Source organism: Zalophus californianus, chromosome 9, assembly GCF_009762305.2.
Source record: "Zalophus californianus isolate mZalCal1 chromosome 9, mZalCal1.pri.v2, whole genome shotgun sequence".
NCBI lineage: Eukaryota > Metazoa > Chordata > Mammalia > Carnivora > Otariidae > Zalophus > Zalophus californianus.
Window position 1 is genome coordinate 111,708,066 of NC_045603.1, and position 25,536 is coordinate 111,733,601.

The 25,536-nt window shown below is 38.7% G+C and overlaps 1 protein-coding gene across 2 annotated transcripts in view; it reads left to right on the forward strand.

Annotated features, from left to right (window-relative positions):
* Positions 1 to 25,536, forward strand: part of ZNF438 (zinc finger protein 438) — a 177,442-nt gene that overhangs the window by 7,502 nt on the left and 144,404 nt on the right. Inside the window, exons 1-2 of one of the 2 annotated variants that reach the window (XM_027595563.2) lie at positions 15,043 to 15,126; positions 17,153 to 17,518. The exons of the other annotated variant lie outside the window; for it this stretch is intronic. The gene's annotated coding sequence lies outside the window, so the exon portion shown is untranslated. Of the gene's footprint in view, positions 1 to 15,042; positions 15,127 to 17,152; positions 17,519 to 25,536 lie in introns of those variants that run through there. 2 annotated transcript variants of the gene reach the window in all.

Below are 25,536 nucleotides of genomic sequence, written 5' to 3' on the forward strand. Positions count from 1 at the left end.
TAGTGCACAAGGTTTCCCTTTTCTTTTCTCCACAGCCTTGCCAACATTTGTTACCTCTTGTCTTTTTGATGATAGCCATTCTAACAGGTGCGAGGTGGTATCTCATTGTGGTTTTGCTTTGCATTTCTCTAATGAGTGATGTCGAGCACCTTTTCATGTTCCTGTTGGCCATCTGTATGTCTTCTCTGGAAAAATGCTTATTTCGATCCTCTGCCCTTTTTTAAAATCAGATTACTTGTTTTAATGAAGTGTAGTTGACACTCAATGTTAAATTAGTTTCTGGTGTACAAACATAGTGATTCCTCAACTCTATACATTGTGCTGTGCGCACAGCAAGTGTCCCCCTACAAAGCTATTACAGTATCTTGACTATATACCTCATGCTGTCCCTTTCAACCCTGGGACTTACTCATCCCATAACTGGAAGCCCGTACCTTCCATTCCCCTTCACCCATTTTACCTATCCCCCTACCTCCCGCCCTGTGGCACACACCAATTCTGTATTTTTAGGTCTGTAATTGGAAATTTTAATGTTTTCTACAATACATCCACTGGCTGGATGTGGACAGTTGATAGTACGAAACTGTGGGTCTGGGATTGAGAAGGGAAGGAAAAAGAGTTTTTTTAAAGTGCATTTTGTGTATTGGGCATGAAGGATTATAATTATATTTAAAAGGTGAAGATTTTCAACTTTCCATATGACTTAATTAGCATAAAAATATTTTTCTTACCTCCGTGAAGAAAAATGCTATATCCAAGTTACCATAATATTTCTAGTATTATTGACGGGAGAGACCACCATTAAGTGTAACTGAAACAGAACTGGATTTCATACTTGTTAAGCAAGGGAGGGCTATGCTTGCAGAATATAATCATTGAAACAGGCAGAGATGTATTTAAATAGGGTTTTGAAGAAGCATGGAGTTTTAGGATTGGCTTACTTTCAGTGAGACAATTTAGGGATTGGCCAACTTTAAACTTCGAGTTTGGGGACTGGCTGGCGTTTGAGGAGCAAAGGTACAGAAGCAAGGCAGTTGCTGATCGGCTCACTTCCTCAGCTGAGTGCTTAAGTGGAAATGTTGACTGAAGTTTAAGGATTGATAGACTGGGCATATTTAAAACCGGTTCTGTGGTTACTTGTTCCCAGCTTGGAATAGAGCCAAAGAATAATTTTTTCCTTTCTTGTAGCTGGAGAATAGATACTTTTATTTTCCATTGACATTTATGTCAAACATTTATATTAGCAGTTGCGCTAATATACACTTCTGATTTTGCTTTTCTTCTCAAACTTTTAAAAAAAGAAATGAGTGCAGTGACTATCATTTGTTTTCTATCTACCATTCACAGGATTATATGGTATTTGGGACCCAGGCGGCTTCAAGGATTATTTTTATATATAGTTAAAAAGGTAATACGTTATTTGTGGAAATACTTTAATGTTTTAAACACTATGGTGAAAGCTGTTACTTTTATGTCTACTTTTTTTCTCTTGTGGGAGTGTGTCTTATCATATGCCTGCCAAAAGTAGTCTTGATGGATGCTGAATTATAGATCTGAAAGTTTGTTGTTTTTGCTCTTGTTAGAGATACATCTAGAAGTGATGACTTTTTGAAAGTTAATTAACAGTTATTCTTATCAGCATTTTAGAAGGTTAATGATTACAGTGTATATCTTTTATATAAGGTAGGCTGAGTTATTTTAGTATCTGTGAATCATTTTACCACAATTATAGTACTATTTTTATAAAGTATTTTGGTTTAATTTTTATTTTATAATATTTTTATTCAGAATGAAATAAAGAGCTATTTATGACTATTTACTGGAACTCTGACAAAAAGTAGATAATTTTCTAAACTGATCTCTCACAGTAATATTTTAGTTTTAAAAATGTTTTCCTTTGAGATGCTAAAATAAACTCAGAGGACATTCTTTATATTGGAAGTTAGAGAAGGCAAAATTAGTTTTTGGTATACTTTCTTTGTTGTACTGAAGTTTTATTAAAAATACCCTGTGTACTGTGTTTACGCGTGAAATAAGCTTATAATATTTAAAAAAAAGAATGGGTAACGGGTATTGTCACGTTTATATGCAGCCCCTGTTTCCTTCCTTAACCTACAGCTTGTGCCCTACCTCTCTGCCTTCTAGACAAGTATTATCCAGTGATAAAGCTACATTTATGATTTGGATAAAGCATTTTTATGTGAAAGCTCTTTGAAAATGTGAAGCCTAATTCTTGTATTTGTTTATAGTCCAAATTTCTGACCTGCTATTATAGTTAACCTTAAGAGCTTAATCTCAACCCAGTACTAAAATTAATATATTGTTTATGAAGCGCTATTGCTTAAATACTAAATGATACTCAAACATTTTTATCCTCAACATTTAAATTTTACAAATTTATACTAAGTAGGTACTTAGATTTTCTAGGAAAAAGATATCTTCGATGCCTGAATATGGTTACTGGGATTATTTATATGCTTTATTTATGTGTGTGAAATAATGGATTTGAAATGTGGTTTTTCTCTGTGCATATGCAATAAATAGTTGGGCTTTTATTGCCTAGTGACATGATCAAAAAAAGAATCCTAAGTTAAATGATCTTCTGTAATAAAATGGAAAAAACCCATTAGCTGCTAAAATAATGGGTATAAAATGGTATCTCATAGTTTTATTTTGCATTTCTTTAATTACCAGTGAGCCTCAGTTTGTCTTCATTTACTTGTTAGCCATACAGATTTCACCTTTAGTTGTCAGATTTAGCAAATAAAAATATAGGACAACGTGTTAAATTTGAATATTAGGTAAACAACAAATAAATTTTGAGTGTAAGTATATACCCTTGCATTAGTTGGGATATACTTATACTGAATTTTTTTATTGCTTATCTTTAATTCAAATTTAATGGGGCATTCTATATTTTATCTTTACCTTCTGTAAATCGTCTGCTGCTGTCTCTTACCAAATTTTTAATTGCATTTCCTGTCTTGTTATCTTAAAGAGTTCTTGGCATACACTGGATATTAAATGCTTTTTTTTTTTTTTAAGTTGCAAACATATTTTTCCAGTCTCCTGCCTGTTAACTTTATAATGTTTTTTATTGAATAACAAGTCCTTAATTTTGATGGACTCAATTCTTTCAGTTCCATCAGAATTTTCCCATATTGTTTATACTTTTGAGGTCTTAAGAAACTTTTATCACTCCAAGGTCACAAATATATCATCCTACTTTTTGTTTCATTAGCTTCGTAGTTTTACCTTTCACATTTAGATCTTTAATACATTTGGTGTTTATTTTAAGGGAAGAGTATTAGGAAATGAAGTGAGAGAGGTAATGGAGGGAGCAGATTGCATGGGGATTGTAGGCCGGTGGGAGGACTTTGGTTTTTATGCTCCGTGAAAGAGGAAGCCAGTGAAGGTTTTGAACATAGGGTGCCACAGTCTGAAATCTGAAATACGTTTTTTAAAAAAAATTTCTGGTGACTCTTGAGAATAGATTGTGTGAGGTATGGCAGAGACTGTTGTTAATTCTTCCCCAGTCTCTAGGATATCCTTTTCTCTGTTCGTATCTGAATCTCTCTTAGAGACTGTATTTTCCAGGTTCCCCTGACTTTAGGAGATTGTCTACGTGATTAGGTTTGGGCCAATTAAATGTGAGCAAAAGTGGTATGTGCAACTTCTGGGTTATCTTCTTAAAGATGAGGTGCTAGTCCTCTTCCTCTCTCTGTGCCACCCAGCTTCCTACTGACTAGAAAGCAGCAACAACTAGAATGGCAACAGCTGCCTTGAACCCAGAGGTAGACATCCTGTGATGAGGGTGGCAGAGCCATCCCTAGTCAGCCTAGGGGCCCAGATGGCTGTTGGGGGACAGAACCAACTACTACTCACCCTCCCCTAAGCACCGGCCTATCTCTGTACTATTTCCAGGAAGAGAATAAACTTTCTTGTTTGAGCCACTGTATTTGTCATCATTTTATCACAGCAGCTTTCCCCATATCCAATTTAGTGCCAAAATTGGTACCCAAAGTGGGGTGTTGCCATAATATATAGCTAAAATGCATGGTACTGGCTGAGTGGTTGGCCAGCAGACAGTAGGCACCATGTTATAGGCTGGAAAACTGGTGACCCTTGTTATGCTATGGCAGAACACTTAGTGAAGCTGTCACCTCTGATAACTTGGAAGGGCATGGATGTGTCTGTCCAGTTTGTACCTCCAGGGGAGTGGTTAGAAAGACTGCTGTTGGGGCGCCTGGGCGGCTCAGTTGGTTAAGCAACTGCCTTTGGCTCAGGTCATGATCCTGGAGTCTCAGGATCAAGTCCCACATCAGGCTCCCTGCTCAGCAGGGAGTCTCTTTCTCCCTCTGACCCTCTCCTTCTCATGCTCTCTCTCTCTCTCTCAAATAAATAAAATCTCTAAAAAAAATTAGAAAGACTGCTAATGTAATTTAAAAAAAAAATAGATGGCTAACGCGAGTTGACTAGCTGCTTTAGCACGGAACTGCAAGAGGGTGTAAAGAGAACAATTAGCTAGTTTGCACTTAGAGGGGGTATAAATTTGCTAACGGAGTTCTGTACAACCGTGGCCTATGCTTCGCAGTGACTGAAAGGACAGTAATACGGGGTATTGCAGGGTTGGAAAAAATAGTTTCTTTTTCCCGAACAGCAAGAAGTTAGATTCGTTTTTAGGAACCTTCGTCAGATTTTCTTGGCCAGAGAAAAGTGGAAGCCGGGCTAGGCAAGGATCATATTAAGGATTTATCTTCCCACCTGAACCAGTCACTTAAGCTAGGTAAAGCTCCAGTTACAAAGTCTCAGTTCCCTAGGACAACGAGGGTTTATTTCTTACTTATGACATGTCTATGGCTCTGTTCCACCATCCTCTACCACTTCAAGCCAAACGAATAGGCTTTTTGGGGACATTGCTGTTCTGTTTCAGAGGGAAGGGAGACATAGCAGAACCAGCTGCTTGGAAGAGGCATGTGTTACTTTTCATATTTTATTGGCCAAAGCTAATCGAGTGGCTGAGCCTGAAATCATTCAGGCAGAAAGAACATTTTAAGTCACATGGCTTGCCCTGATGTGAATGGGGTGTGGTGGTGGTATAATCATCCTGCCGTGTGAATCAGATGCTCTCAAGTTAGCTAACCTTAAATTGAGGGAGAGAGGGATGCATCTGCCTCAGAGGTCAGCTAATAATAGAGAAGGACAGAATTGACAAGCTTAGCATCTACCATTAGACTCAATTTTGAGTTGTGGTTACTTTCATGTGGCACTGGCTGAAGACAAAGAGACCTATGGAGGTTTTGAGAGGATTATGTTGGCAAAGATACTACAAGTTTAGCTTGCCAAAACCTGTGATGGCTTGACATTGTTTGACAACTAAAGCAATCTTTGACCCCCAAACATGTACCCCCAGGAAATAGGCTATTAGCTCTTTCCTGCCTCTTTGGAGCACATACTCTCTTATGTTCACTTCATATATTGCCAGAAAGGATAACAGAAGAAAGTATCTTCCAGAGACAAAGTCAGGCTCCAGCAGACAAATAGACAAGGGAATCCATCCCCTTCCGACAGGCTCCCTTGCCCCCACCCCCACCCCAGCACAGAACCTAAGTTTAACCAAGGAACTTGCTTCCCTGGTAGAGTGGGGACTGCCATTCCTGTCCAGCAGTATTTCATCATTGGTAAGAATAGTATTTGCCATTCTTTTCAGAATGGAAGACTTAATTGCATTAATCTCATTTGTATTCCATTGTATATTGGTGGTAATGGTGGTGGTAGAGAGCAAAGTTACTTAAGTCCGTTTGTTTGTAGGTCATTGGACGGGGACAGAGACACATTGATATCTGTTGAAGAGGTTGTGCGTCACCCAGAGATCTTAGACTTTGAGCTGAATCCAGTAACTGGATGGGACTTCAGGTTATCCCTTTAGGAAAGGAGAGGAATGTTTCAGAGTGGGAAGAAGGATATATTACCATTTCTGATATTTTGCTGCCAAATAGCTCCTATTTCTTAGGCTCCTGGTAGCCAGAAGAGACCATCTACCTACATTTTGGCCAGTGGATGGGAGTGGAGGTGATGTGTGCACATCCACATTCGTATTAAAAATCTGCTGTCTGTCATATTCTTTTTGCTCCGCCCCCATGGATGAGGTGTGGGCAAGCCAGCTTCCACCATACAGGCAAGGGCAGTGCCCCAGGGATGTGGCGGGACCGGAGAGAAGGAACCTCAGTCCCCATGACCACTACTACATGAGAGAGAAGTGAACTCTTTCGTTTGTGCTGCTACATTCTTGGTCTTGTTATAACACTTCAGCCTATATCTTGGTTAATACAGATGGCAGAGATGAAAATAGGAAACAAACGTGGGAAATTCAGTTTGGAATTGTTCTTAGTGGTTTTTTTTCACTTGAAGCTTTTCACTTATATATTTCTGTGAAAGTTTATCTTTCCAATTGTTTAACAAAGAGTTTAGAAATAAACTCCTTTATTTGAACATCATTCCTGTTGTGATTTCCTTTTTATTTCACATGCATAACATATTCTTGCAACAATTTTGTATCCTGATATTTTCATGTGCTGTCCATTTTCTTTGTTGCTGTAGAGTTCTTACACTTGTACAGTTATTGCTGTTATAGAACATTGGGTTTTTACCATACTTGTATTACTGTTGGCTGCTATGGGATGAATTGTGTTCCCCCAATTCATATGTTGAAGCCTTAATCCCCCGTGTGACTATAGTTGGAGATAAGGCTTTTAGGGAGGTGACTACGGTTAAATGAGTTTATAAGTGCTCCAATAGATCCAGTAGAACTGGTATCCTTATAAGAAGAGGGAGAGACCCCAGAGCTCTCTGCCATGAGAGGATACAGTGAGAAGGCAACTGTCTGCAGCTCAGGAGGAGGGTTTTCTCCAGAACCAGACTATACAGGCACCTTGGTCTCGGACTTCCAGCCTCCAGACGGTGAGAAAAATACATTTTGTTCTTTAAGCCACCCACTCATGGTATTTTGTTATGGCAGCCCAACCTAAGACAGCCCAGGTTTTTAACTGCTGTACCAGCTGCAAGGGGCTTTTCTCAGATCCATCAATAGCAAAAAAAAACTGCAAAGAAGAGTCCAAAAGAGGCGAACACCAAGAAAGAGTAATGTTACTGAAGCCAAGAGACAAGCATTTTAAAATTGAGAATGCCAATATTAAATTGACAGGTCTAATAAATTCTGAATGAATTTTCAGTTAAGTCATTTGTATTTTGGAGAGAGTTCTGTGTTTGCACAAAATCCAGATTGCAGAGGTTGACTAGTGAATTGGGGGTGGTGGTGAGAGTGGTAGAAATAATGAGTTTAAGCCCTTTTTTCAAGATACTTGGCTGTGAAGGGAAGGTGCACCTAGGACAGTGGCAAGAGAGAGACATCACATCTGGGGGGGTATATTGGTTCGCTTGTTCATTTGTTTTATAATGGGAGAGCTTTAAACATTTATGTACAGTGGGGGGAAAGTCAGAAGGGAGAAGGGGAAGATTTAGAAGAGGAAGGTGGCTAAATGATGGCATCAGATCCCTTAGGAGGTGGGGTGGCTTTAGTTCTGGAGCCCTGGTTGAAGGTTAGCTTTGGGGAGGATGAGGGGCATCCTTCCTCCACTTTCTCAGGAAGGAGGTAAGAATGTGGTTGTTGGTCAGGGGTGGAGGAAATCGAGGGAGTCTGACCTAATAACCTCTCTTTTGGTTCTGTGGAGATGTCATTTGCTGAGTAGAGGGAAGAATAGGAAGCTTGAAAAAAGTGATGGAAGTTTGGAATTGATTCTGTGAAATGTGAGAGGGGGAGTTGATTGGGAGCCCACAAAGAGACTGATGGGCAGCAAGCAAGCAAGGGCCCTGTTGAGATGGGAGACCATGTATTTGCAGAGTCTCTGGTCTACTTGGTTGGGGCTTTTATGGCAGCAATCTCTAGTCTGGGTGTGGGAGTGGAGAAGTAGGTTCTTAGATTGGTTTAGGGGGAGGACAAGCCAGCAAGAAAGCTATGTTTAGGCAAGGGAGTGGGCAAAGCTGGATAGTCAGATCCTAGGTTTATAGTGGACAGGAAGTGAAGCTTGGAGCATGGCTGATGGATCAGGAAAAGAATAGAGAGGGCATGGGGAAAAACTGGAATCTTAAACATACTAAGATCAAGTATGATTTATTCATTCTTTCATTCATTCATGCAATAAATATTGAGCATTTATCTTCCACACACTGTTCTCTGTGGTGTGGCTCCTTAGATCAAAACAACGATCGAAACCAAGTCCCTGCCCTGTTAGAGCTTACTTCTAGAGGGGAGGTAGAAAAACATATATATGAAAATGTTAAAAGGAAAAATGAAGGGTAAGGGGGTAGAGAGTGATGCTATTTTAGATAATGTGAACAAGAAAAGACTCTTGGAAGAGATGACCTCTGAGCAGAGACTGGAATGTAGTTAGGACACAGCAATGGAAAGAGCGCCCCAGGGTATGCAAACAGCATGGCAGAGCCCTTGCCCAGAGCTTGCTTGAGGAGTGGCCAGGTAACTGGGGAGCATGAGTGAGGAGGAGAGTGGTAATTACTGAGGGCCATGATACTTTAGGGCTGCAGTAGGACCTGGGATTTTATTCAGGTGTCATGGGAAAGCCATTGGAAGGTTTGAATCAGAGAAATGACATGATCAGTTTTACTTTTCTGAAGGCTCATGTTGGCTGTTTTGTGGAGTTTTGATTGGCAATGGCAGGTAAGGAACTGAGAGATCTAGAAGGGTAAGAGATTGTAGCCTGTAAGTAGCATATTGGAGTTTAAGATTTCAGAGTTGAATGCTTCTGGGTGAAGGATCCCATTGCTGCTCTTTTAAGCAGACACACCCACTCCACAATAGGCATTATATTCAGTGGCTAAAAGTCTGACCCCTGACCTTTGGCTTCTGCCGCACCCTTTCCTGTTTTTGACTCTGCCCCTCACCAGCTTCATTATTCATTCTCCCATTTTGTCCTCACCGGTCTTTCAGATGTGATGCGCACTGTTGTCTGCCGAGCCAAGACTTCCTCTAGATTTAGGTTTACAGACCTTTTCGTTGGAGTCTGATTTTAGTCTGTGAAAAACTTCCCTGGAAGCCCATGATGTAAGACAGGTGAAAGCAGGGGAAATGGAAGCCGGCAGTGCTGTGTTCTGCCCACTTAGTGCTGTTGCCTGACTCCCTGAAGCAAAGCCCAAGGCTCTCAGTTCACAGTGTGGAAGAGCCCTGTACTGATTGTAGCTACTGCCTCTCTCGTAGCACACCATCTCCGGGATCACCTCCGGTCACCCTCTCTGGGCTCAGCCTGTGCTGCCTTCATCTGCAGGCACCTAGCTGGCCAGACGGCAGCATGCACACCCTGCGTTTACAAAGTGGTGTGTTGAGGGCACTCAGAACTATGAGGTAGGCATGGTACATCGTCCCCAGTGTTAGTTTTACTAGCTGTTACTTAATTTACTGAATCTGCACAGCAAAAATGAATGTAGTTCTAACTATAAACCATGAGATCTTTCTCAACAAATTCTTTTATTGACTCTAATTAAAAATGCTAACATTTTTAAAATAAGAAAATAGGTATATTATTGTTTAGAATAACATTTGTGTGGATAAAACACAAGGCCAAGAAATATAAAGTTTGTGTGGGCTGTTTAGTGCTATGCCTTCAGTCTCTTGGGGATATTTAGTCCCTCTGCTTTGCAATAAAGTTACTTTGATAGACCAGGTTAGAACTACCTTTTTAGGTGGTTGGATTTGTAATTCTGTGTTTTTGTTTTTATGTTTAATTGAGCTATCATAACATTTTTATTCGTACAGGTTAGGAACTGGCTATGATACAGACATTGAGCCTTCAGGCTTTTCTGGTTAAAGGTAAAAATATGAGTATTTTCCTCTTTTACTCGGGTTTCATTTTGACAAGTGTCATTAAAGTAAACATTGCTGCATTATAAAAAGGATTTATAAGAACCAGGTGATGGCCTAGTAAGGTCAATACTCAAAACAAGGTCTTCCTGGGCCACACAATAAGTTTGACACTTTGGATTTTTTTAAAAAATAGGATATCCCTTGCATTAAAATCTGTAATGTTTCTTCTTGAGAGTTGAGGGTAGTTTTTTAAGCACTAAGATAAATTTCTTTGTTTGGATGGTTTGCCATTAGGAAATTGATTTAGCACTAGGGATTTTGTATAACACTACCAAATTATAAGGTTAATGAAGGACTTGGTCATGTTCACAGGTGCATCCTGAGCACGGCACCTGCCACGTAACACTTAATAACTATTTTTTGAGTGAATGACTGAATCATCTTTGATATAACTGTGGAAATAATACTGCCTGGTTATTGATACAGGCAGCATCAGGGTTGAATGAGGGCGCCATCCTGGGTGTGCTGTCAACAGTGTGGCCATGAATATATAGCCCCTTTAAATTAATAAAAATAGGAGCAGAGCTGTAAGTTGTTGTTCTTCTTGAGTCTGCCAGTTGTCAAGTCTATTTAATCATATAAAATGCCAATTTTACCAGTAAAATGGGGATAGCAACACAGACTTTGTTTATTGAGTTTAAGTAGCTGCCCTAAGATCAGATGAGGTACATAGAGTGGGGGAAAATACATACATGCAAATCAGTTATCTGACAATGGACTTGTATCCAGAATTTTTAAAGAACTCTTACAACCTGGTAATAAAAAGAGCAACACAATTTAACAATGGGCAGAGGACCTGAATAGACATTTCTCCAAAGAAGACTCATAAATTGTAAATAAGCTCACGAAAAGATGCTCAACATCATTAGTCATAGGGGTAAGCAAGTCAAAATCACAAAAGATAGCACTTCATACCAGCTATTTGGTTATAATCAAAGATAGATAATAACAAGCGTTGGTAAGAATGTGGGGAAATTGGAGTGAATGTTCATACATTGCTGGTGGGAGAAAAGGAGGCAGCCACTTCGGAAAAGCAGCTTAGCAGTTCTTTAAAAGGTTAAAACATAGAGTTAGCGTATGTTACCCAGCAATTCCACTCCTAGGTCTATACCCAAGAGAACTCAAAACACACATCCACATAAACATTTATACACTAATGTTCATAGCAGCATTATTCCACATAGTTAAAACGTAGAAACAACCCAAATGTCCATCAGCTGATGAAATGGATAAGCAAAATGTGGTGGCATACTATTCACACAATCCAGTGGAATATTATTTAACATGAAAAAAGAATGAAGTACTGACACATGCTGCAACATGGATGAATCTCAAAACGTGCTAAGAAGTCAGACACACAAATTGCCCTATGTTGTATGATTCCATTTATATGAAATGTCCAGAATAGGCCAATCTATAGGGACAGAAGAACGTAGATTAGTGGCCAGGAAGGGTTGGAGAAGGGAGATGGGGAATGACTGCTAATGCATAGAGAGTTTCTTTTTAGGATGATGGAAATGGTCTAAAAAATTGTGGTGATGGTTTTACAACTCTGTGAATATACCAAAACCAGTAAATCATCTGTTATGAAAGGGTTAATTGCATAGTATGTGAATTACATCTCAATAAAGCTATTAAAAAAAAGAATAAGTGAGGTAATGTGTGGGAATATACTTTGAGCTACTTGAGAAGATATTATTGTAGTTTGACTGTGAGACCTTTAAATAGTAGCAGGATGACTTAGATATTTTCCCTTGCTTGCAGGTCTGTGATTTTTATGCCATGACTCAACTTTATAAGGCTGTAACTCAGCAATATAAAATACTGAAAATGTTGAAACATTAAATGAAAACTGCTTGGCTTACTGTTTTTATGTAATAGGATTTTCTGAATCTCTTAATTAGCAATAAGTAGAATGTCATTAAAGAATTAGGTTTTTGAATCATAAAATTTTAGAGCTGGAAGGAACTTTAGAAGTCATGTATTCTAGGCCCCCTTATTTTGTTTAGTAAGTGAGAGAAACGAGTCCTGTAGGGTAACTAAGGTTAACTAAGATGTCTTAGGTCGCAGAGTTGTGTAAATTCTAGAACTGAGTCAGTGTTCTTTCTCTTGACTACCATTGGTTTTGGTGCTGTGGTGGTATTAGCACTAATAATACTAATAACCTCCTTCCTGGAGGTTTTAGGCGAGATCAGTTTTCTTGTTTTTTCCAGCTTCTAGAGGCTGCCCACATTCTGTGGCTTGTGGCCCTCCTTCCATCTACAGAGTCAGTGGTGGTGGGTGAAGTCTCACAGGCAGCCTTTGGTTCTCGTTCTTATACTTCTCTCTTTTCCCTTTAAGACCCTTGTGGTTCCTGTGGGTTCACCTGGGTGTTCCAGGATAGTCTCCTTATTTTAAGGTCATTTGATTAGCAGCCTTAATTCCTGGTTGCCATGTAACGTAACGTATTCACAGAGTCCAGGGATTAGGATGTGGATATTCTTGAAGGGGATTTGGGTGCCTCCTGTGCCTACCACATTCTGTTAAGTAAAGAGATTTAGGATCAGAGAGGTTAAGTAAGTCATTCAGAGTTGCAACATGAGCAACGAAAACGCCAGTGTTTTAACCCATGACTGTTATTTAGCATATCTTTCATGATTACATGGTCTTTTCCACAAATGCTGTTTCATCCTGGTCTGGCAAAGTAAATAGGACCCTGAGCAGTGTTCAGCTAGTAAATAGCTCTTTCTTACTAAAGTAAAATCACATTTCCTTTAATAGTATTAAGAAACAGATTATATTAATATGGAACAATTAAAAGCATGGTAGAGGAGTATATTTATTGATATGGAAACATGTTTATGACTCATCAAGTGTTTCAGTTCGTTAAGCCCCTCCCCCCACTCCTCTCTGTTCCTTAGTTCCCTTCTGTCATCAGTTCTTCCTTATCCAGCCCCTCGCTGCCCCAATTCAGATTGCTGTCCTGCAGATTCCCTTATTCCTTTGCACCTCTCTGATCTCTCCCATCTGGTAAAGCCGGAGGACTGGAGGAGCCCAACTACCTGCCTGTTGGTTTCGCTTGAGTGATGTACGCAGCAGCCTCATTTGCCTGGCAGCCTTCCCACGTGCCTCTGTTCTCTTAGGCCCACAGCACACCTCTTCCATTTTTTCAAACCTTACCCCTGACCGGTGTCGCTTGCCATCTTAGCCCTTTTCCCTGGAGTGGACCACTGTTGAGTGTTGCTTCCTTTCAGGAACACTCTTCTCTTGGCCTTTGGCCCACCACCCTTTCCTGCATTGCCTTTTCCCATTCTGGCTGACCCTTTTCAGTCTTCTGTGTTGGTTCTTCCACTTTTACCTGACTGCTGGAAGAGGAGCTCCTCAAGGCTTCTTGTTTTTCTCACCTTGCACTTCGGGTTTTAAATATGATCTATTTGACTACGTCTCCCATATTTATTTCTCTAGCATAGGTTTTCTCAGCCTCAGCACCTAGTGACATTTTAGATGGGGTAAATTTTTGTCAGGGGGCTGTCTTGTGCACTGTAGGATGTATCGCAACAGCGTCTCTGGCTTCTACCCACTAGATGCCAGTAGAACCCCCTCTATCCTACAAGCGGCAACCAAAAATGTGTCACACATTGCGGAGTGTTTCCTGGGGGGGGGCAGAATCACCCCCAGGTGAGAGCCATTTATCTAGTCTAGAGCTCTTGTCTGAGGATCTTGAGGATAATGCCTTTCTGGCAGCTCCCCCGGAATGTCTCCTAGGCATCTCCTATTTAACATGACCAAAGTAGACTGTTGTTATTTCTTTCTGGTACACTCTTCCTCCAGCTTTCCTCATTTCGTTTATGGCCTTGCAGGCCATTGGAAATACTTGGCTTTTATTCTGAGTGAATTAGGGAGCTGGCAGAGGGCTTGGGGCTAGGAAATGATAGATCACTGTTGAGAAGAGACTATGAATTAGAAGGTTGAAGCAGGAACACTTGCTAAGAAACTGTTGTGGTGATCCAGGTAGAAAGATGGTGTGGTAGCTTGGACCAGGGTGGTAATAGAGGGGACGGTAAGAAGTATCTTTGGATTAAATCTTCAATACAGATATCCCTCGGAAGAAGAATACATTGTATTATCATGAGATTAGTATCTTAAGAGTGATTTGTTTATCAGGTATTTGCTGAAAACTTCCAGGAAACAGGTTTTGGTGGATAAGAGCGGGAAGAGTGTAGCTAAAGCCCAGGAACTTGTGAGGATACTTGAATGACTTCAGGCCAGAATGGGCAGTAAAGTGAGAGTCTCCACAGGAGGAGTAAGGAGGAAGTCCAATAAAGCCAGGTACACTTCCCAGTCTTCCCTGTGGCAGGCCCTGTTGCTGTGAAACAAGTACCTATGGCAGGGTGGATAGAACAAATGGAAGTCAGGAGATTTGCCTTGACTAGACATTGGAAGCAAGTCATCTTGGGCTATAAGCTAAAGTGAGGTGGCCATTGGCATCTGGGGTGTACATTTTGTACAAGATTGCCTTATAGGTAGTGGAACACTTTGGATCTTCTTCGGATCTCTGGTTCCTCACTGGTAGCAGTGTGTGCTCCCTCATTGTGACACCTAGAATGTGTCCTTTGCCCTCCAATTTCCAAACTCCCGTGGGAGTCAGATGTGCTCAACTGCAAACCACTTGACCAAGCCCCCCTTTCTAATTTTAAAATTGCCTGCCATAACATCAAGTCAAAAGGCTATATGGCATGGGCGCCTGGGTGGCTCAGTTGTTAAGCGTCTGCCTTCGGCTCAGATCATGATCCCAGGGTCCTGGGATCGAGCCCTGCATCGGGCTCCCTGCTCGGCGGGAAAGCCTGTTTCTCCCTCTCCCACTCCCCCTGCTTGTGTTCCCTCTCTTGCTGTGTCTCTCTCTGTCAAATAAATAAATAAAATCTTTAAAAAAAAAAAAAAGGCTATGGCTTGCCAAGCTCTCAAAGAAAATGCAGGTTGTTTCTAGTTTTGGGGACGTAGAAGGTATAGGAGTGAAATGTTGCCAGCAGTACTTCAGAATTAGCACTGGTTTTTATTGCTGATGCATCCATTAAGTATTTTGTGTCCTTATATGTGCCTTAAAATATTAATTCTTATTTCTTTCGTAGAGGGTGTGGATGTTTCAGGGCCATCTCTAAACATAGTGCATAGGACGCCTGCTCCAGCTGTTCTCTTCCAGCATTGTTAGTTAGGTAAAGGAATTTGAATATAATAAATGTCCAATGTAGGCAATATCTACAAATCAAATTATTTTTCTAATTCTTGCAAACAAATGTTCCAACATCTCTTTTCAGTCGTGAAACTATATTTTTGAGCTTTGGATGTCATGTAGTTGTAAAACTTAGACCATGCAAATAAATGTATGTTGAAACTTTTTAATAAAAAAACCTAAAAAAAAATAAAAAAAAAAAAGAAATGAAGAGTTTGTATGCAAAGGAATTCCTTAGCTGTATTTTGGCAAAGGGAATGGGATTAGGATAGAAAGAGGGAGATTAATGGCTGTATGTGAATGTTTGTGTACATCATGTCTTTATCAGGTCTAGCTGGTATCAAGAGCTGAGTATTTTTACGATCACACTTTAGAAAACTCAGTAGAATATAGAATGTAGGGGCTCCTGGGTGGCTCAGTTGGTTAAGCGTCTGACTCTTGATTTCGGCTCAGGTCATGATTTCAAGGTTGTGAAGTTGAGCCCCATGTCAGGCTCTGCGCTCAGTGGGGAGTCGGCTTCTCTCTCTCTCTCTCTCCCTCCCCCTGTGCCCCTCCGCCCATGCTTGCTCTCTCTCTCTCTCAAATAAATAAATATTAAAAAAGAAAGTAGAATGTAATATTTATCACATTAGTGATAACTCAGTAACTCAGTACAATAACTCAGTATTGGAGCAGTGAAAAACTCACCAAAAAATCGGTCAACAGTGTGAATATATAACATTTAAGACTTATAAATCATATAACAGACTGGGGGAAATGCTCGTATCAGGTGTGACTAAGGGTCAATATCTGTAATACCTGAAGAGTTCTCTTCAACTTAATGAAGAAAAAAATATCAAGACTTAGTACATACATGGACAGAGAATTTTAGCAGATGAGTAATACAATTAGTAATAAAAATGTCGGAATATGTTCATCATCACAGGTAATCAAAGAAATGCATTTTAAATCTACCTTGAGTCACCCTCTCTATTCTCTTGAAAGTACTGGAAATTAAAATAACTTCCAGTTCTGGTGAGGTTTTAATGGAGTGGGCGCTGTTCACGTTTAGTTTCTTGTGCTGTACTCTCAGCCACTACCTTTCTCTGTGTGTGATTTTAGGTTCTTATGCCTTGTCCATATTGCATTTCCCCCCTTTTCCTCCTGACCTCCTGTTGACTTCTCATCCTTTGAGAGCAGCACTCAGATGGAGCGGCATCCCACCCCACTTAGCACTGCTGGTGAGCCATCCTTTATTTGCGTTCAGCACTCGGCTGCAGTGCTGGGTATATGCGTCAACTCCTGCCACTTGAGTTGGGGTTCTTGAGGTTAGGGGTGGTCTGGTGTCTCAGGGCCTGGCACACAGCAGTTGTTCAATAAATGCTGAACTAAATTAATGAAACTTAATGAATGTTTTAATGAACTACAGGTATGTCAAGATGATAAAATAATGTGGTCACTGAAAGTGTAATTATGAGTGTAATTTATGGCAAAATTTTATAACTGATTACAAAATGGTATGTTTAGTGTGATTTAACCACATTTGGAAAAGTAATATGCAAAAAATGAAATGTTAATGATTTTAAATTACAGATAATAATTTTCTTTATTACATAAAGATAAGTTTTTAATCTTTATGATAAAATATATAACTTTTAAAGTCACCTGGCAGACTCATCTCCCCCTCTCCTCATCAGAGGCTAAACTCTTCTTCTTGTCCAGTTATATGGCTTAACTATCAAGAAGCAGGGTAGACCTACCCAGATTGTGGGCTCACAATGGTAGCTGCATTTATGTGACTGTGAATTAAGTCTCCAAGCATATGTAAACTTTTACTATGCTTGGATGTATCTAGCTTGAGAGGTATCTTCCTTTTTCGTTTCATTGCCTAAATGATTCCATCTTATAGATATATGGTACTACTTAGTATTTTATAGTTTATAAAGGTATTCACGTTATCAGTGAGAAGTTCTGCAGCTTTTGATGATGTCAGATATAAATGGTAATTGACTTCTTTTATATTTTTTCAGTATCTACCATCTGTCAGTGACTGAGATACAGAGTGCCTTCAGGGAAGTCCTTGTCTGGCAGGGAAGATAGGCAGCCATGATCACGTGATGAACATATGGTGGCGTGCAAGAGGAGGGGGAAGCAGTTATTTACCAAGAAAATTGGCAAGATAAGATGACTCTTTTTTTTTTTTTTTCCCCAGTGAGTTGATTCTTGAGCAGGACTTTAGAAGATGAGCAAGATTTTTGCCAAAAGGAGAAAAAAAGGAAAGCATGAACAGAAAGGGGGAGGTATGGAAGTACATGATGTGTGCAGAAGCCACTGAAAGACTTTTGTTAGAGAGGGATATGACGTGATCATATTTGTATTTTGGAAAGAAAACTGAGGTCAGTATGGAGAATGATTGTTGCGTGGAGACACGAGAAGAGTGGTTCTCAGTCTTTGCGCTTCTATTTTTGCATTCCTTGCCATATGTATGCATCCCTAGATTTTGATTGCAACATAGGTAAGACAAGTTTTATATTATGCACAGTTCTGGTCAGCCAACCATATGGCCTTTCTCAGATTAGCTGTACAACAGAGTGTCTCTTATGAACTTCTGGATGAGAACCAGTGGATTAGAGGAATGAGATCAACTAAGAGGTCACTGCAATGTTCCAGATAAGAGGTGACAGCTTAAATCAGGGCAGTAACAGAAATGGTTGGGAAGGAATATATATGAGACGTTTTTCTGTGTAGACTCAGTGGACTTGATGTGTGGGGGTAAGGAGAAAAAGGAATTTATGGATCAGTGTTTCTCAGATTTTAATATGTACATGAATTACCTGGGGATTTTGTTAAAAGATAAATTCTAATTCAGTAGGTCTGGGGTGGGGCACAATCTTGTGTTTCTAAAAAGATTATAGGTGATGAACAACAAGCACTGTTGGTCCATGGACCAACTAACTAACAAGAGTGAGAGAACTTGAGTGTCAGGTTCTGGTATTCAGATGGTAATGTCATTATCTGAAATGGGGAACACAGGAGAAAAGGAACGTTAGTCCTTATGGGACATTCAGGTATAAAATTGTAGATGCCTGGAAATTTCGATTTTTAAGGCAAGAGACAGATCAGGCCTAGAGATACAAATTTGGGAATTAGCATTTCATTGATTGTAGTAAAAGCCCTAAGAATGAATGACATTACCTTAGCATAGTACCCTCTAGTTGCATCCACGTCGTTGCAAATGGCAAGATTTCATTCTTTCTGATGGCTGAGTAATATTCCATTGTATATGTATACCCTACCTTCTTTATCCATTCATCTGTTGATGGACATAAATAAGTCAGAGAAAGACAAATACCATATGATTTTACTCATATATGAAATTTAAGAAACAAAACATGACCATGGGGAAGGGAAGGAAAACTAAAATAAAAACAAAGAAGGAGGCAAATCATAAGAGACGCTTAACTATAGGAAATAAACTGAGGGTTGCTGGAGGGAAGATGGGTGGGGAGATGGGCATTAAGGAGGGCACATGAAGTAATGACCACTGGATGTTGTATGCAACTGATGAATCACTAAATTCTATCTCTGAAATTAATAATATAGTATATGATAATTAAATTGAATAAAAAATAAAAAAAAACCCAAACAAACAAAAGAATGAATGACATTACCTACAAGAAAGAGAACAGATAATATTAGAATATATACTCTGTTTGCTAGAATTTTAATGCTCTATTTAAGTTACTTTATAAACTAGCGCTGGGGAAGAAATTGGATAGGTAGCCTCCTCTCTATGAACAACAGTGTGTGGGTATCAATTCAGGAGTGGAGAAATCTTTGGAAAACTGCTTTATCTCCTGGTAGTGACCATAGATCAGGTTACATATTCCATGGTTAGGTTAAAAACAAATTGAAGTACCTTGTTATGTAAATTCATTCATACAAAAAAATATGTATTAAACATCAAAATGCCAGCTACTCATCTACGCCCTAGGTTTAAAATAGCAAGTAAGATGTATCCCCCAAATATGGAGATTACAAGGAGGCTAAGCAAAGTGATTACAATACAGTGGGAGAAGTGCTGGTGAGGAGTGCAGCAGAAACAAGTGACAGTGTGGGGAGGAGGAACTGTCTTCTTGAGGAAGTATCAGTTAAGCTGAGATGAGAAGGCTGAGGGAGGTGACCTAGAAGAGGTCGGGGAGGGCATGACTGCAGCAACTACAAGGGGAAAAGACCCCGCGGGTTGAAGGAGGGCAGTGTGGCCAACCCAGAGAACGTGCAGTGTGCAGAGTAACGATGAAGTTGGAAAGGTGAATAGAGCCCATGGCTAGGCCTGCTCTCCTGGGACTTGGTAGAGGGTGGAGGGAGAAAATCATGTATTTTCCAAAGGAAAAAGTATTATTCTGTCTGGGTGTAGTTCAAACAGTAGTCTTAGGTGTGCGTATGGTTTTATAAGGGTTTTATGGACTGGCCCAGTAATGGAATGACGCAGTCACATTGTTTCTATAGGAAAAATGTTTTGGGCTTCAAAACCTGTCTTAAAATTTAACTTCCAATTTTGTTTTTCTCCATTTGGGGACTGCTTAGATAGGCATAGAATTCTAGTGCTTTTTGTTATTTGTGCTCAAATGGTACTTTCTCTAGTGTTTATCTACGTGGCTACAGTGCTGATTTTCCACCCCTTGATATGAATCAAAGGTATCATTCCACAGATGCAGTTGAAATATTTTTTCTTGAATAGATTTAGAAAATGTATGGAAATAAAAATAGAAATCTTTTTATACATTGTTTGGTTTTCAGAGTGTGTGTTCTTTCAGGTTAAGGGTTCCCTCTGTAAACTGTATTGTGGGATAGTGTTATATACCAAGAAAGTTTGAAAAATGAAGCTGACATGAAAATTGATATAAATAGAAAGTAGAAGATATTGGTATGATTTCACTGTTGAAGTCACATGGAATGCAGAAGGTAAACAATACAAGGATAAAATTCCTAGCTTTTAAAAAATACTTTAATAACCATGAGCTTATCACCATCATCTTCTTCATGACTATTGTTATCATTAGAAATACTAGACATTTTAAAGTAGAAAAGAGCTGTTAAGGCAGTCCCTTTATAAAATAGATCTCTATGAGCTTCATTTTGTTTAATAAATGAAACTTTAGTCTGAAATTCCCTCAAATTCCCATGTCTCCAATAGGCAAAGTTAATTTCATTTATACTATCCATCTCAGTGAAAATGTCTTTCTGTATCAGAATGCTTTCAGGTGGCAAGTAATGGAAGACCGAACTGAAACTGAAAATAATAAGTAAATTTTATGATCTCATATAACTAGAAATTTGGAAGAAAGATGGTTTTATAGTTGGTTCATGTAGCAGCTAACTGCTGTCATTAGGCTCTCAGGATCGATCTTTCCATTCTAACATCCTGGATGAGTTAGCTTTTGTCCTCAGGCTTGTCCCTTCTTGGTCTGAAGATGGCAGGCAGCTTTAGTTCTAAGATTTATATCCTCATATCCAAGCACCCAATATTGTAAGAAAGGAAGGTGTCTCTTGTCTTGTACAGCAGCAGTACAGTTGCTATAATAAAATACTATAGACTGGGTGGCCTAAACAACATTTATTTTGCACAGTTCTGGAGTCTGGGAAGTCCAAGATCAAGTTGCCTGAAAATTCTTGGTGAGGGCCTCTTTCTGGCTTGAGGACAACCACCTTTTGGCTGTTTCCTCACATGGCGGAGAGAAAGCTTTCTAGTCTCTTTCTGATTTGTAAGAACACTAATACCATTTTGGGGGCTCCTCATGACTTAATGTAACCTTAACTACCTCCCAAAGGCCCTATCTCCAAATACCATCATGTTGGGGATTAGGGTTTCAACCGGTGAATTTTGTGGGGTGGGGAGCACAAAAATTCAGGCCATAGCATTTCTTTTATGTCTTTTGGTAGAGTGAAAAAAGCTTTTAGCAAACTTCACTACCTGAATGTACATCATATAACCCATTTCTAAACCAGTCCAGACAAGGGGTATAGAAGTCCTGTGATTGGCTTAGACTAGTCAAGATTTGTGGCCCTCCAAACCTCCCAGAGAAGAACTAAATTAGGATTCTGTTTTCCAGGAAGGAGAGTGGACTGGGAAGGCAACCACTGGTGTCTGGCATACCTCCCAAGGCCAGTTCCTCTGCCTGGGCTCTGAATCATTTTATTCCTTTTGGAGGACTTTTTTCTGTTAGTAATTTTTTTTTTTTTTTTTTTTTTTTTTAGTCACCTCTTCTTCTCTTTGGGCTATATTGAAAGAAGAGTCTACATGTGCTCTCCCTTCTGTTAGTGTATTCTTTAAATCTTCTGTGATTGGGATTCTGCTCCTCCTACTAATCACCTTTCCCTTCTGTCATCATCACTGCCCACTTGATTGCCTGATTCTTTGCCAGTATTACCAGTAATGTTTGGCAAGACTAGTGGTTCTGTAGGTTTAGCATACATCAGAATCATCTGGAGGGTGATTAAAAATGCAGATTGCTGGGCTCCATTCCTAGAGTTTTTAATTCAGTAAGTCTGAGCTGGGGCTTGTAGATTTGAGCCTTTTTTTTTTTTTTGGTATTACTGATTTTACTGACTACTACCTTCTTCCTGGGTTTCAATACTCAAAATTGCCTCTCAAACCTGCACTTCTTGTTCTCCCTGTATTCTGTTTTATTGATGAATACCAGTGTCCTTTTTCTCAAGTAAGGAACTGGAATGCTGGATTTTTATTCTTCCTTATCCCCATATACAGTCAATTCATGTTTCATACTCTAAACACCCCTCAAGTGCATCATTTTGTCACCATCTCTATTGTCTCTGCTTGAGTTTGAGCACTTTTTTTCCCTTATGCTACTAGAACGCTCTAATGCGCTCATCCTATATTCCATCTCAGATTTTCTCTTATTTATACTTCATGCTGTTGCAGAGTGATTTTTTTTTTAATGCCAATCTGATCACATTATTCCTGAGCTCAGAATTCTTTGGGCTCCTGTACCTTCCAGATAAAATCCAGTCTCCATCCCATGCAAGCAAAGAGCTTCAGGATTGAGTCTCTACCCACCTGTCTAATGTTCTTTTCTCCTCTCTCCTCTTTTACTGTATTTCAATACTGAACTTCCTTCAATTCTGAGTTCTCTTGGTTTTTGAGCCTTTGCATGTTTTCTCCTTGCCTGAAACACTTCTCTTTCCTCCTTGACTGCTTTGTTAGGTTCTGCTTATCTTCTAAGACTTAGCTTAGGGATGCCTCTGCTGTTGCCTCACTTCCCTGATGCCTTTTCTTTTCTATTCCTGGGAATTAGGTGTTCCTTTTCTGTGCAACCATATAGGTATATAGATGGTACTCATTTAGCACTTAATCACTGTTCAGTTCTGCAGGTTTATTGGGTGCTTGCTCTCTCTAGACTATAATTTATTTAAGGACAAAGATTATACTTTTCATCTGTTTCCTAATATAGCACCTAACATAATAAGAAATGTTTGTCAAGTGACTGAAAGTTAAGGACCATTTTTAGTGATAAAAACGGGTCATAAAAATCAAATCTGAAGAACTTAGGACTGGGGAACAAATAGGGTGACAGAAACACCTTAGACTTTAGTTGGGTTTGTTCAAGATTCTGGTAGAATTCGTGGTTCTTACAGTTTGTGACTGAGCAGGGATAGGGATTGTTGATAGATTATAGAAAGCATTTGAGTGATGTTCACGTTAGGTTGCCTTTTTTATTTCCTTGAGAGTTTAATGAAATCTGGAAATAGGACTGCTATTAAGAGTTCTTTGGCCCATTAAAAAGTCTGTCCAGTAAGATGAGCACAAATGATTCCAAAATTTTCTTATATATATATGTTTACATATATACACACATGTATATATTATATATACGTATATATGTTATATATGTATATGTATGTGTGTGTATGTATATACTCCCTATTTATTTCATTGATTTTTGAGAAATTTATGCAAACTTAAAAAAAGTTATATTTATATTATGAAGCTGCCATCTCTGTGATACATAAATTTTATTTTTAATGTTTTAAAGGTTAGCTTATTTTATCTACTGTTTTTGAAAGTATATATCCACCAAAAATTTCATAGTGGTTGTATGCTCCAAGCCTGCATTGTCTATGTGGTGGCCATCAACCACCTGTGGCTATTTAAATTTGAATTTAAACTAGTTAGAATTAAATTAATAATTCAGTTCCCAAATCATGCTAGCCACATTTCAGGTGCTCAGTAATTGTATTGGACAGTACAGATATAGGGTGGAAACAGTGGCTTTGAATGACATATTAGACCACGTGAACTTAACAGATACATATACAGAATATCCCATCCCCAAACACCACAATACATATTCAAGTGTGCATGGAACATTCTCCAGGATAGAGCACATGTTAGCCACAGAATAAGTCTCAAATTTAAGAAGATTGAAATCACATCAAGCATTTTTTTTCCAACCACAGAAGTATAAAACTAGAAATTACAAGAAGAAAACCGGAAAAAAACCACAAACACGTGGAGGCTGAACAGCATGTTACTAAACAATTAGTGGGTCAATGAAGAAATCAAAGACGAGTTAAAAAAATACATGTAGACAAGTGAAAATGGAAACATAACAGTTCAAAATCTTTGGGACCCACCAAAAGCAGTTCTAAGAGAAAGGTTTATAGTAATAAAGTCCTAGATCAAGAAACAAGGAAAATCTCAAATAAGCAATCTAACCTTACACTTAAGAGGACTGAAAAAAAATCAAAGCCCAAAATTAGTGGAAGGAAGGAAATAATAAAGATCTGAACAGAAATAAATGAAATAGAGGCTAAAAAAAGGTAGAAAGACCCATGAAACCAAGAGCTGGTTCTTTGAAAAGATAAATAAAATTGAAAAACCTTTAGCCAGACTCATCAAGAAAAAGAGAGGACTCAAAATTAGAAATGAAAGAGGAGAAATAACTGACACCATATAAAGGTCTTGACATGACATCATATAAAGGTCATGACATCATGAAATATAAAGGATCGTAAGAGACTACTATGAAAAATTATATGCCAACAAGTTGGATAACGTAGAAGAAATGGATGAATTCCTAGAAACATATAATCTTCCAAAACTGAATCAGGAAGAAATAGAAAATTTGAACAGATTGATTACTAGTAATGAATTGAATTAGTAATCAAAAATCTACCAACAAACAAAAGTTCAGGACCAGGTGGATTCACAGATGAGTTCTACCAAACATTTAAAGAAAACTTAATGCTGATTCTTCCTAAACTATTTCAAGAAATAGAAGAAGAAGGAAAACTTCCAAATTAATTTTATGAGGCCAGCATTACCCTAATACCAAAACCAGACAAAGACACTACAAAAAAAACTACAGGCCAGTAATCCCTGATGACCATAGATGCAAAAATCCTCAACAAATTATTAGCAAACCACATTCAATAATATATTAAAAAGATCATTCATGACGCTGATGTGGGATTTATTACAGAGGTGCAGGGAGGGTTCAGTATCTGCAAATCATTCAGTATGATTCATCACATTAACAAGATGAAGGGTAAAAACCACATGATCATCTGACATGTGAGCATTTGACAACATTCAACATCCATTCATGATAAAAATTCTCCACGAAGAGAGGTTTAGAGGGAATATACCTCAACATAATGAAGACTGTATATGACAAACCCACAGCTAACATCTCAGTTGCAAAAACTGAAAGCTTTTCCTGTAAGATCAGGAATAAGACAAGGATGTCTGCATTCACCACTTTCATTCAACATATACTGGAAGTCCTAGCTGCAGCAATCAAACAAGAAAAAGAAATAAAAGGCATCCAAATTGGTAAGGAAGAAGTAAAACTCACCAGTTGCAGATGACATGATACCAAATATAGAAAACCCCAAAAAACTATTAGAACTGATAAAAGAATTCAGTAAAGTTGCACAGTACAAATTAATATACAAAAATCTGTTGCATTTCTATACACTAATAACAAACTAGCACAAAAAGATATTAAGAAAACAATCCCATTTAAAATTGCAGCAAAAATAATAAGATACCTAGGAATAAATTTAATCAAAGAGGCGAAAGACCTATATTCTGAAAACTGAAGACACTGATAAAAGAAATTGAAGATGACTCAAACAAATGGAAAGGTACACCATACTCTTGGATTGGAAGAATTGATATTGTTAAAATATCTATAGTACCCAAAATAATCTACAGATTCAAGCAGTTCCTATCAAAATACCAACAATGTTTTTCACAGAAATAGAACAAATAATTTAAAATTCCACCTTATATAATTACAAATTATTTTCTTTGTTGTGTACTGCTGTTATTTTTAGTCATTTTTATTTTATTTTTTTGAGAATCTTTAAGTACTAAGTAATACATTGT